The sequence below is a fragment of the Danio rerio genome, chromosome 10 (genome assembly GCF_049306965.1).
Source record: "Danio rerio strain Tuebingen ecotype United States chromosome 10, GRCz12tu, whole genome shotgun sequence".
In the NCBI taxonomy this organism is placed as follows: domain Eukaryota; kingdom Metazoa; phylum Chordata; class Actinopteri; order Cypriniformes; family Danionidae; genus Danio; species Danio rerio.
Window position 1 is genome coordinate 23,097,037 of NC_133185.1, and position 12,525 is coordinate 23,109,561.

At 34.6% G+C, this 12,525-nt stretch overlaps 1 long non-coding RNA gene across 2 annotated transcripts; it reads left to right on the forward strand.

Moving 5' to 3' along the window:
• Positions 1 to 496: 496 nt before the first annotated feature.
• LOC101885123 (uncharacterized) lies at positions 497 to 11,297 on the forward strand. 2 transcript variants are annotated; one of them, XR_002459590.3, is made up of 5 exons: positions 497 to 546; positions 1,296 to 1,437; positions 4,252 to 4,318; positions 5,183 to 5,333; positions 10,619 to 11,297. It is a non-coding gene; the product is annotated as an uncharacterized lncRNA (long non-coding RNA). The 2 variants fall into 2 exon arrangements; XR_012386210.1 differs by lacking the exon at positions 4,252 to 4,318.
• The last annotated feature ends 1,228 nt before the right edge of the window (positions 11,298 to 12,525 follow it).

Below are 12,525 nucleotides of genomic sequence, written 5' to 3' on the forward strand. Positions count from 1 at the left end.
CACTGTCAACTCACAGACGCCTCGTGAGAGCTGCCCTGGGGTAGAGACTATGACTATGATGACGACGACAATAATATAAAATTAGTTTGTTAACGTAATTCTAGTCTACAACACCTATCAGGTTTCCCCTCACTTTTTTTTTACTTTAAAAATATATATATTTTTTTATTTTATAATTATTTTTTATTATTATATATATATATTTATTTATTTAGTTATTTGGAGATTAAATTAAAGTGCACCATAATCAAAGAAAATCAGGTTTTCTAAAAAAAAAAGTCAAATGAAAAGAGCATGTTCAACATAAAACAAATATGTGAACACTTCAACACGTGGATGCATACATTTTGCAAACTCCAAGTTGAACCTGCTGCAGTTTCCCTCCCCCACCCCTCTGTTCATGTGTATGTGTGTGTGTGTGTTAAGCACACATCCCTCACAGCGCCTCATTCAACTCATGAACGCGCGGCATTTGCAAACACGTGCTAATGACGCAATCAATTGGAGACGCCTTTTCCCGCGAACTCATCTCTCCTGGGAGAGCAGGTAAATCAATTTATGTATTTAAATGCATAATTACTGCTTACACGACAAAACATTGCCTTTGTAAGATGTATGTTTAGTGCTTATATTCCTTTGTCGATTATATTTGTTGAAATGTATTTAATAGCAATGTTAGCTGTATACTGTTTAACACACTACATTTCTGTTGATCAAAATAGTGCTTGCGTGTGCTTGTGTGGTTGCCCCAAAAATAAAATCTTTATTTTTTGTTTAATATGGTGATTATTTTAAATTAATTTAAGTAAATAAGCCTTTTAATGATGTTAATTAGCTTGCCCAAACGCACAGAACATTATATATATATATATATATATATATATATATATATATATATATATATATATATATATATATATATATATATATATATAACGTCTTTATTATATCACAGTATATATAATTTTGAGGTGTGTAAAGTTACAAAAACATGAAAATGGTTCATGTGGGTCTAGCCCTGTTTTCAGTCTAAATAACAATGTATTTATAGCTTTGTTTAACGAATATAGGAAAATTAATCTTGGATGTGATTTACATCCTACCTATTCTGTTTTTAATTACATTATGATTTAATTTCTGATTTAAATTTTTAGATAGAAGTACATTACTAGATCTATGTGAAATCATTTGGGTTCAGCAGAACAATAGACAATATATAAAATGTATTATGCTATTATTATTATTATGTTATTTATTAGCATAATATAATTTATTATATTTATTTTTTCGTAAAGTCTTTATAGGAAACATGCCCTTTGTCTTCATGCTGGGAGTAAGAAAAAACAGAAAGCGTAAAATACCTCAAGAGGATGCAGAACATTACATTTGTTGTAAAAGTGACAAACCTGCAAGTGCAATTCATCAACAATTACAAAGGTAAGTTATACTCACAAACACTCTCTCTCTCTGTCTATATCTCTCTATGCAGTGGTTCAATATAGAATGATAATGAACATGTACAATATTGACATCATGGGAACTCAAAATACATTGAATAATTATTTATTATGTAAACTTTTACAGTTCTTTTTAGTAAAATCCATGTCGTGTTGCAGTGGTATTGTTAACAGTGCAACATTCTAAGAGACTTAATTGTTTTTCAATAATATTTTCAAGTTCATCTGGCCTACTACAGGTTGAAATATTAACTGAAACTGTTACTAAAATTTAAAACATTTATAGGTCAGTTGTACTGCACATTAACTCTGTGCAAGAAGGCTTCAATAGTAAACATTAGTTAATTAAAAGTATTGGTAAAGTTTAATGTTAATCTTAGGTGATGATAATTTCTTAATGCTGATGTATGTGTTAAAATTATAGTAATCTGATTACAATCGTTTTACTAAAGTCAGTCGTTTTACTAAATGGGGATAATCACTAATAATATTCAGTTGTATTATTTTATCCTTTATAAGCACAGTAACTGTAATGAATCTAGCTTTTTTCTCCCTGTTGACTTTAATCCATTAATTTTATTTTAAAGTGTTACCTGTTGTACTTTATCATACTTTTGCAATTAAATTGGGTTGAAACATTTATTAACTCTGAACATGTATATACAACAAAGCACTACATTAATTATTTTTGCTATTATAATTGTTAAAGTAACCAATGCAAACCATACACACACTTAAATTAGTTTTTAATGTATCTGTAATGTTGTAAAATATTTTACAGATTACCAGACTTTTAATTTTCAGCCAGGCACTCCAATGGCTTCCAATGACATCTTTCCATTTCAAAATTGTCACGTTTAAGATCTGATTTCTTTAAAAATCAGTAATCTTCACTACCTGTTATATATGATATGAAGTGGGTTTCAGATCGGACAAGAGGCACTGCATTAAAGTCCATTTCCCCCGCCATGTCTTTAAAATATGACAGTTTTTTTCCCCTATATTTTGGTTGTTGCTAGATCAGATATGGTTGCAGCCGAAAGTTAACGAAAACTATTTATATTATTTCTTAAATTTCACATTTGTTGTATTTTATTAACGTCTATCCCCACCCCAACCCTAAATCCAACTGTCACAGTAACGTAAAAACAGTAGTTGTATTGAGTATTATTTATGCTGCTATCTATTAAAATACCCAATACATTTTATTTTTTAAAGCCTACCTTCACCCCAACCTTAAACCCAACCGTCACAGTACTGTAAAAATATTCATTATTGTTATACATTCATTCATTCATTTTCTTTTCAGCTTAGTCCTTTTATTAATCTGGGGTCGCCACAGCAGAATGAACCGCCAACTATTCCAGCATATGTTTTACACGGCGGATGCCCTTCCAGCTGCAACCCATCACTAAGAAACCCATATACATTCATTCACACTCATACACTTCAGACAATTTCTATCCTACCCAGTTCACCTGTACCGCATGTCTTTGGACTGTGGGGGAAACCGGAGCACCCCGAGGAAACCCACGCGAATACAGGGAGAACATGCAAACTCCACACAGAAACACCAACTGACCCAGGCTTGAACTAGCGACCTTCTTGTTGTGAGGCGACAGCACTACCTACTGTGCCACCGCGTCGCCTATTATACAGTGTCATAAAAATGCTGCTATATGGATGTGCATAGCACATACCAGCCGGCCACGTATTCGATTTAGACTTTACCCAGTATTTTCAATGGAATATCTGCGCTAGCCTTTTGCTATACTGACGGCGCTAGTGGTTATACCATCGTTCATCTAATTTTACGCTTGAACAACTAAATGAATGCTTTAGTCTGTTTAACTGAATGTATTGTAATTACATTACAACATTGATGATGTACAAACAACTTTGTGAAATTGAAAATATCCACATTAAGCTATCACCGGAAGTTTATCGTTGGCTTTAAAACTCTAGCTGTGCAGAGAGCCCATTGTGCATAAACAATTTTGTTCCAAATCCCCGTTAATATCTAATCTTTGTGCTAACAAACAATAGCGAACACAGTTGGGCAAGTTACTTCCAAAATGTAATGCATTACAGTATATATATATTAAAAGTTACTGCCATTTCTTTTTTTGTAATTGGTTACATGACAATATTAATATCTCAGAAATGCATTACACTACTTTTGTATTACTTTTAGGTTACTTTAACCAAAATACCCACAGAAGTACGACTCTAATGAATTAAAGTATTAATTTTCAATAGTATGTCTATGTTTTCAAATACATTTAGCTATATATTGTAATTATTCAGAGAAATTTTTGTTTGCACAAGGAGTCTGACAACAGCCAGTGCTCCACACAGAGATCTGATCATTTATTTGACATATTTTCTTTTAAATATATATTCATAGTGCTTCATCTTTTACACATTTATATATATATGACTGTGTAACCTTAATCACTTCTGGGGATAGGGACTTTTTACAGTAAAAAGTAGCAATTTTATTTTATCCAATAAATGCATTGATAATATCCACAGATTTTTAAATAGTCAATCAAATGAACTTAAACTATTAAAATTGCAACAAACATTACAGGCGATTGCCCTCTGAGTGCACCTGAAAAGACATGAATGACACTTCTCATAAAGCTTGAGAAGCATACAGGACAAGTAGAACAATTAGTTCAAATAAAAACACAAAAGTCTGTAGAATTTAATGCAAACTAAAAAAATGCAATTATGAACCTATAATAATTAATTTTCAAGAAACTGCAGCTAATGAACGTCTTTTGTTTAGGAGGATGAGTTTTCACCACTGAAGCTTTATTCAGAGGGGATTTTGTTCTTGAGTACAAGTTTGGGTTGTGAGTATGATTAGCCGAAAGGTTATTAAATATGTTTAGATGTGGTTAAATAAATGAGCAAATAAGCAAACATAACACTGCCGTGCCCCTATGCCAGGGATCACCAAACTTGTTCTTGGAGGGCCGGTGTTCTGCTGATTTTAGCTCTAACCCAAATCAAACACACCTGAACAAGATAAACAAGGTCTTACTAGGTATACTTGAAACACCCAGGCAGGTGTGTTAAGGCAAGTTGGAGCTAAACCCTGCAGGGCACTGGACCTCTAGAAATAAGATTGGTGACCCCTGGCCTATGCTATAGTATCATGATCGGTGATCTCAAAGGTGGATGATATGAAAATTGTGTATCACCCAACAATAATGTCCAAGCACTGCACAACTCTGAACAAGTTCGACCCACGCATGTGCAAGGCAGGTAATTCTGTAATCTATCAGCTTAAATATATCGGCCATATTTTGATATCAGACTGATGACCATAACATTAAAAAAATAGCATTTATCGGCTGATATCGATATGGCCGATAATATATTATGCGTCTCAAAATTTAAGTATTTCTGATTCTGATCATTCTGATTACAATCAGTTCCCATATTTGATTGCAATTTCATAAAAAATGTTCCTCACAGACATAAAAAATATTTTACAGGAATTGAGAAGTGAAATGTAAATTAACACTTCTAATCAAATCTGTAGTTTTTAGTGAAATAATTAGCAAGTTTTAAAATAGAATTCATTCTCGATACTCGGCTATTGTTAACACCTCTTTGAAGATGGTCACAGAAAAAAAAATAGTACATCTTAAATGTATAAACTTTAAAAATTGTTTGTGTTTTATGCTTAGTGATTGTTTTATGTTTTGCAGCATGGATGCATCGAAAGAAGATGGGTCTTTTGGGAGACTTGTAAATGATGACCACAAAGCTCCTAACTGCAAAATGAAAATCATATCTTTGCTGTGTGCAACATACTTCCAGGAGAAGATATAACCTACAATTATGGAGATTCTGGTTATGGTGAGTAGGGGTCAGTAGTATGAGTCTACAGAAATCAGTAGGTTCACTTACCAATTGTCTATATTATGAAACATAAAATTCAACCATAATTATACGGATGCTTTATTCTGTAATATTGACAGTCAAAATAGCAATACTGACTGACATGTATAAATAGAAAGTCTGGTCAGAAGGAATATACAGGGTTTCCGCGGGGTCTTAAAAAGTCTAAAATTAAAAAAAATCGAAATTTAAGGCCTTCAAAAGTCCTAAATTCACTGTTCTAAGTCTTAAATATTTTTGCACAGGTCTTATTTTTGCGATGTCCATGTAACGCTACATCTAAAACTACATCTTTTTTTGTTACTTTTGTTACTTTTTTTGTTGCTAGGTTTTCAGGGTGTTGTAGTTCTTTATTTCACTAGTCCAATTGTAATTTGCGTTATTACAACTACAAATAAGACCGACATGCCCTATACCGACAATTGCCAATCAGCTTTCTGTTATTGAACTCAGTGCGCGCGGTAAATGTGATGTCATCACTGTGTTTATGGAGGTCCGCCCGCCCGCCGCGACATGATTTTGGCTGGCAGAGCTCACAAAATCTTTTTTCAGTTCGTGCGGTGCCGCATTTGATTTGAATTAAATATGAAACACTTTGAAGAGATTTTGTCTGAAACAGGTATGACTGTACACACATAGGGCTGGACAATAATTCGATATCAATATATATCGCGATAGATTTTTTTCAATAACAGTGATGATTTTTAAACCCATTTCCGGTATTTCGATATACATTTGCATACATCTGTTTTATTATAGATAAGATCTTATACCTTGTATCATTTGTCACTGAATGACTTTTCGTGCTCAGAATGAGCGTGATGTCACTTGCGTGATGACGTACATCACAGACACGCTGCCACTGCCACTGCCAGCGCTCAGAAGTTAGTTAAGCTGCTCCGTTGCAGAATGCTACAAAATGTGTTCCCTGAATACTGATGTGAATGAACAAGCTTCCACAACTAAGAATGCAGACAAATTAGTTGATGAGAGAGGAAAGACGAATGCAGTGGTGTGGAAGTGATTCAGCTTTTTAAGTTTCGATAAACGTATAGTTTCGGTGCTCTGCAAAATGTGCGGTAGAGTGGTGCAGAGTCTGCCGACTAACAGCGGAAACACATCAAATCTGTTCCACCCGATAGAACATACTCAGAGTCAGAAGCAATGACAGAAGAAGAGGCATCATTTAAGTTTAAGTCAACCTGTCGCCTCACCATCCACTTTCCCGACATAGATGGCTATGAGGCGCCGTGTACGATCTAAATAAAACTTTGCTTATCAACACAAGCATATAAATTACTCGCATATAAACCTATACTATGTTCAAAACATGTATGAAACTTGCGCATATATAAACTTGATGCATGCATACACCCATTAGGTCTGGACAATGATTCGATATCAATATATATCGCTATAGAATTGTTTTCAGTAACGTGATATGAGTTTTAAACTCATTTCTGGTATTTCGATATAAATTTGCATATATATATATATTTATAAGATCTCATAGATTGCATTAGGGATGTAACGGTATCAGAATTTCACGGTACGGTAATACCTCGGTATGAATGTCACGGTACGGTATTTATTGAATCATTTACAGGAAAAACAAAACTTATGAAAATACTCAAAAAAAGTGCCAAAAGTGTCAATGACATACAAATTAGCCATCTATCTGTAAGCTTTGAAACAGAAACTTCAATTTTAATAACAAAAAAATATTAAACAATGTAAAAAAAATAAAGTTTCAATTTAGTATTGTTGAAAACTCATCACATTCAACATTTAATCACTCACTCACTTAGATAGAGATGGGTTTTGAGGAAAATGATCATATAACTATAATCTGGTAAAAGCTGGGATCTCTGGGTATTTACAATGTCCCCTGCAACAGAAAAAACCCCTCTCATTTGGGACTGAGGTTTCTGGGAGAGAGATATGACTTGGCCCAGGTTGACAGCAGTGGGTGACGTTGTGCATTGTCTTTCCCCCACTTGAGAGAACAAGTTGTGAGTGAAATTGAGGTCTCTTTGCGGTACAAGTCAATGTCTGCATCAATCTGAACAGTGTGCTGTGTTTCTGCAGTCCCCATGACTGATTTTAGTCGTTTTCCCCGACTTGCAGGCACGTGCACACATAGGGCTCAACCTGTGCAGTGCACATGCCCTTTTTAGTCTTGGAAAGAAAATGCCCTTCCAAAATGATCAAAAGTGCCCCCGCGACGCGACACACCCTCCGTCCCACCCTTCAGTAGGTGCGCAACAACACCGCTCTTGAGTATGCACGCTCAACCCCCCCTCCCCGCTTTACAGTACGCGCGCGACAACACAGCTGATCAGAACACGCGCGACAACACCGCAATTCAGTACGCGCGCGACAACACCGCTATTCAGTACGCGCGCGACAACACCGCTATTCAGTACGCGCGCGGCAACAACACCCGCTTTATGTTCGATCATTTCCAGGTCTTTTTCATCCTCGCTTCTAGCAGCACACTTCATTTCCGCATTACTGGATCTGTAGCGACAACAGACCGCAAAGAATGTTGGCAACCCCTGGGCTGATGGGAATTGTAGTTTCCACTACCTCCCGTTCGCTTCATTCGCCTGAGCAAATTTTCTCAGAAGACCTATAGTTTTATCGAGTCATGCGACTACGCTAATATCGGAAAAAAATTAATATTGCGGTATAACGGTATTTGCAATACCGTTACATCCCTAGATTGCATCATTTGTCACTGAATGACGGTCAGTGCTCAGCCATCAGAAAGAGCATGATGTACGTCATCACGCATGTGACATCACAGACATGCTGCCAGCGCTTAGCACAGCAGTTGGTTAGCTACGTCGCAGAAAGTTTGCCCTGAAGTGTGCCCTGAATACAGATGTGAATGAATAAGCTATATATATATATACAGGGCTTTACATTAACTTTTTTGATCACCAGCCACTGTGGCTAGTAGATTTCCAACATTACTAGCCACTCTGCATTTTCACTATCCACAATTTTGTTGTTGGAAAAATATATTTTATATGCATAAGTTTGACGTTGACATGCTAAAATTACTGGATTTAAATTTTGTGTTATGTCCACATGTGTCCTCAATCATTTCACTTTTTGTGTGTCGAGTATGAGCTTGCTCAATGAGCATGAGCAAAGGAGTCATGGTTTCATTGTGTTTGCACGACTAGCATGACTTTTTTTAGAGCTCAAAATTAACGATTTACCAAATGTATCTCTATAACCATACAAAACAATAATTATTTCTTAGACACAAATTTTTAATGTGTCAAAACAAGCAAAATATAGCTGTATACTATACTTTTTATTTAATAAAACATTTCTTAAAAAAGAAAGAAAAGCAATTGACTTTAAAAAAATAACTATTGTCATGTATCAAAAATATTTACAGTAATCTGTCGTGGCTAATGATCATCCTCTCATTTGGTATTCACTTGCTTTCTTCTGCTTACGTGATCACAATTATTTTACTTCTTGATTCTAAGATCACATTTGCACGCATATTGGGTCATCCTTATATTGTCGAACCCTGCTTTTAGGAAAACTACAAAATTGAAAAAAAATTATTTTCAACCAGCCAAAGTGGCTTGTGGGAGTGACTGTCTAACACGCCAAAGCTGAAATCTACCTGAATTTGGCGTGTTGGCGGGTGTTAATGTAAAGCCCTGTGTATATATGTATATATATGTCTGTTTGTAAAGGCTAAATACAAAAAAGAGAGTTAACATTTTAAAAAGTGAACAAATAAATTTTTTTTTTACTTTTTTATCAAAAGAAAAGTTATAAGAGCCTGGAGGTATTATAGACTTTGCAAATTCAGTTTGCAGATATTTGTAGGTACAGACATCTATTGTGTGCGTTCTTGGCAGTTTTTTAATGTCTTTTTAATATTGTCCATATCGATATCGGAATTATATCATATCGACCGAAATTAAGAAGTATATCGTGATATTTGTCATATCATCCAGCCCTATACACACATCTTCTTTATGATCAGTCCATGCGTGATCATAGGGAGAAGTAGAACCAGATGACCAATACTTTTTGGCTAGAAATTGCAAAAGCAGTGGGAAAGGAGGACAGTTTTTGTAAAAGTTTGGAAAAACCTGAGGGATAAGTTTGTTTAAAAAAAGAGGCCATGCAAAAGTGGAGACCCAGTTGGTTTTAATATTACAGAATATGTTTTTCCATCATTCATAGGTTTTACACTGATGTATAGACCTATATTACAATTTCGAATTTAAAACAATTTACAAGTTACAAACTAAAATTAAGTAACAAAATTTTGCCTAATTACCCTAACCTGCAAAGTTCATCTAATTAACCTAATTAGGCTTTTAAATGTCACTTAAAGCTATTTTTTGAAGTGTCTTCAAAAATATCTAGTCAAATATTATTTACTGTCATCATGACAAAGAGAAAATAAATCAGTTATTAGTGATGAGTTATTTAAACTATTATGTTTGAAATGTGTTGAAAAAAATCTGCTCTCCATTAAACGGGAATTGGGGAAAAATAAACAGGGGGGCTAATAATTCTGACTTCAACTGGAAAGGAATATATATATATATGTATCAGTTTACAGTATATTGATGCCCAATTTCTAGGCTTTATTGGTGATAACTAAACTAGTCAGAAAGTGTTGTGTGAATTGTTGAGTGGGCAAAATAAAAAATAAAAAAACTCAATATTTTTAGTGAGTGTACTTGTTTTCTGTTTTTATTTCTGCCTTAATAAAAAATATAATTTTAGAGCAACACAAGATCTGTTGCCATTAATATTTAACTTTAATGGGTAGAACTGTCTGAGATATGAACAAAAGCATGTGATGCATCATTTAGATAAAAAATGTATTTAAAAAATCTTGAATGGTTATAAAAATCTTTATAATTAATTATAAAATAATTAAAAGCGATTATCCTGAATGATATTAATGATATGACCTAGTTCCAGAAGCTTTTTACTTCTCTGTTTATTTGTCAGATTTTACTGTCTGTTTCTTCTTCTTCTGATCTCTTTATGTGTATGCGTGTTTTTGATATTGCGATATAGGTCCTAAATTTAATACTTAATGGTCTTAAAAAGGTCTTAATAAGTCTTAAATTTGACATTATGATATCTGCAGAAACCCTGAATATAGAAAAAGAAGAATATACTTGTTCTGTCTTGACAAATATTTCTGATTTCGATATTCTCTGTTTTTTTTTACTGACATCCAGTCCCATAATGCTTCTGTCTCCTCACCTGCTTTGGACAACGTGAAGATGAGTGATCCTCACAAACAAACTGAGCCACAACAGTCAGACAAAGCAAGAAGATCAGGGAATAAGACGGTAACCCTTTCATTCAGGCACCAGGTAGCCTATCTAGTGATATTTGCTGCTAAGTGAACAGGGCAGACTAACCAGAACAAGGTAAGACAGACCCTTTGGCAGGTTTATTTAAAATGTAATCTAGTTCTAACTATATAACATCATACAATTGTGTCTTAAAGCAATTTATTTAAAGATGAAAGGATAGCTCAATTATGTATTTTCACATGCCAGATATTCTGGAGTTAATTCATACAGTATGACCAATAGTACACATACAGATTTTACTATAAAAGATTGGTTAAATACTGGCAAGTGATAGTTGGACTGCATAGTTCTCAATTCGAACCCCTGAACGTCGATGCGCGAACGACATTTAAATTACCATATTGCAGTTTGGAGTTATGTTTACTACAAGATAGGGTTGTGCCGATTGACACTAGTGTTGTGTATCGATGATAGGGAGAGATATCACCGAGAGCTGAGGCCTGACTATTTTAAAGATGATGTTTGGCTCATTTCACATTTATGTAGACCTATTACATGTGTTAAATTCATTTTTAAATAAAAGACATATTATTAATATTATCTTGTTGTTGATGTTATTCTTATCAGAATTAATAATCAATTAACTGTAATTTGTCCAGCTTTAGCTGTGTCCGTCAGCATTGCCTAACCGAGACTTTCAGACTGCAGCAGCAATCATTTAAATTGAAAATTGCCTGCTCAAAGGAAAAAAAATACAATGATTTTAAAATTGCAAGGCGAGTATTACCTATATTCACAATTTTTACCAAAATCAGCATGTCAAAAAGAATTTATTTCCCATTCTTTGCATATCAAGTTAATATGCAACTTCACTGTTACTTAAAAATAATAGGCTAAATAACAAAACAGGATTTAATTAACAAACAAGTTATAGGTGCAGTAGGTGATCTGCCAAAATGCTAACCGGTTGGCATAATATCTTTGAAACACAGTCCCTTCCCTGCCATCCAAAGCCACGCCTCCTAAAACACGAATGCTCATCGTAAAGATGGCAGTGAACAACCCACTAGATCATGTCATTCACCATTTAGAAATGTAGCTAGTGTTTAGCCGGTGGCGTGCAGGAATTACACTTATTACTAAACCATACTTGCATGCTATTTCACATGAATATTCAGAGTAGTGGTGAACAATATAAAGAGCGCATCACAGGCTGTCATTGTTCAGAAATGACCCAAGTAGGCTAGGCCGAATAGCTCTATTTACTGATGTTTTGTTGTTAAACTAAATATAAATCTACTTTATCAACGCTGTAAAAGGACCTTATGAAGCTGAAAATAGTCGCATCAATCTTTCCCGGGGAGATTTCAGTGGCTGAACAACACTTCTGTGCAGATAACCCATTCATAACAACACAATCTACATCAGCTCTGCGTGACTAAAAGAGTTTAACACAGAACATGACCAGCCTAACAGAAATACTTCAGTCATGGTATTATTTTTCTTCCAGCGTGCAAAACTCACTCCAATATTGATTCAGGAGTTTAACAGGTTTTTATTCAGCATTTGATTTGCAACTGTGACTGCTCGTCTGCACATAAACGCGCGGCGCACATGCACGCATCCACACGCAAATGGTGAATCTGCATGAAGAGATGCCCAGTGGTTCAAATCTACATTTGCTGACAGTTTGAGCTGCTTATCAGAATTATGGGAATTGTCAGCCCGACAATATTTAATTGGATGAACATGTTTTAGTTTTATGCCTTACCCAGAATATAAAAATACATATAAACACATTTAGATCATTTTCTTTAATCTTTACT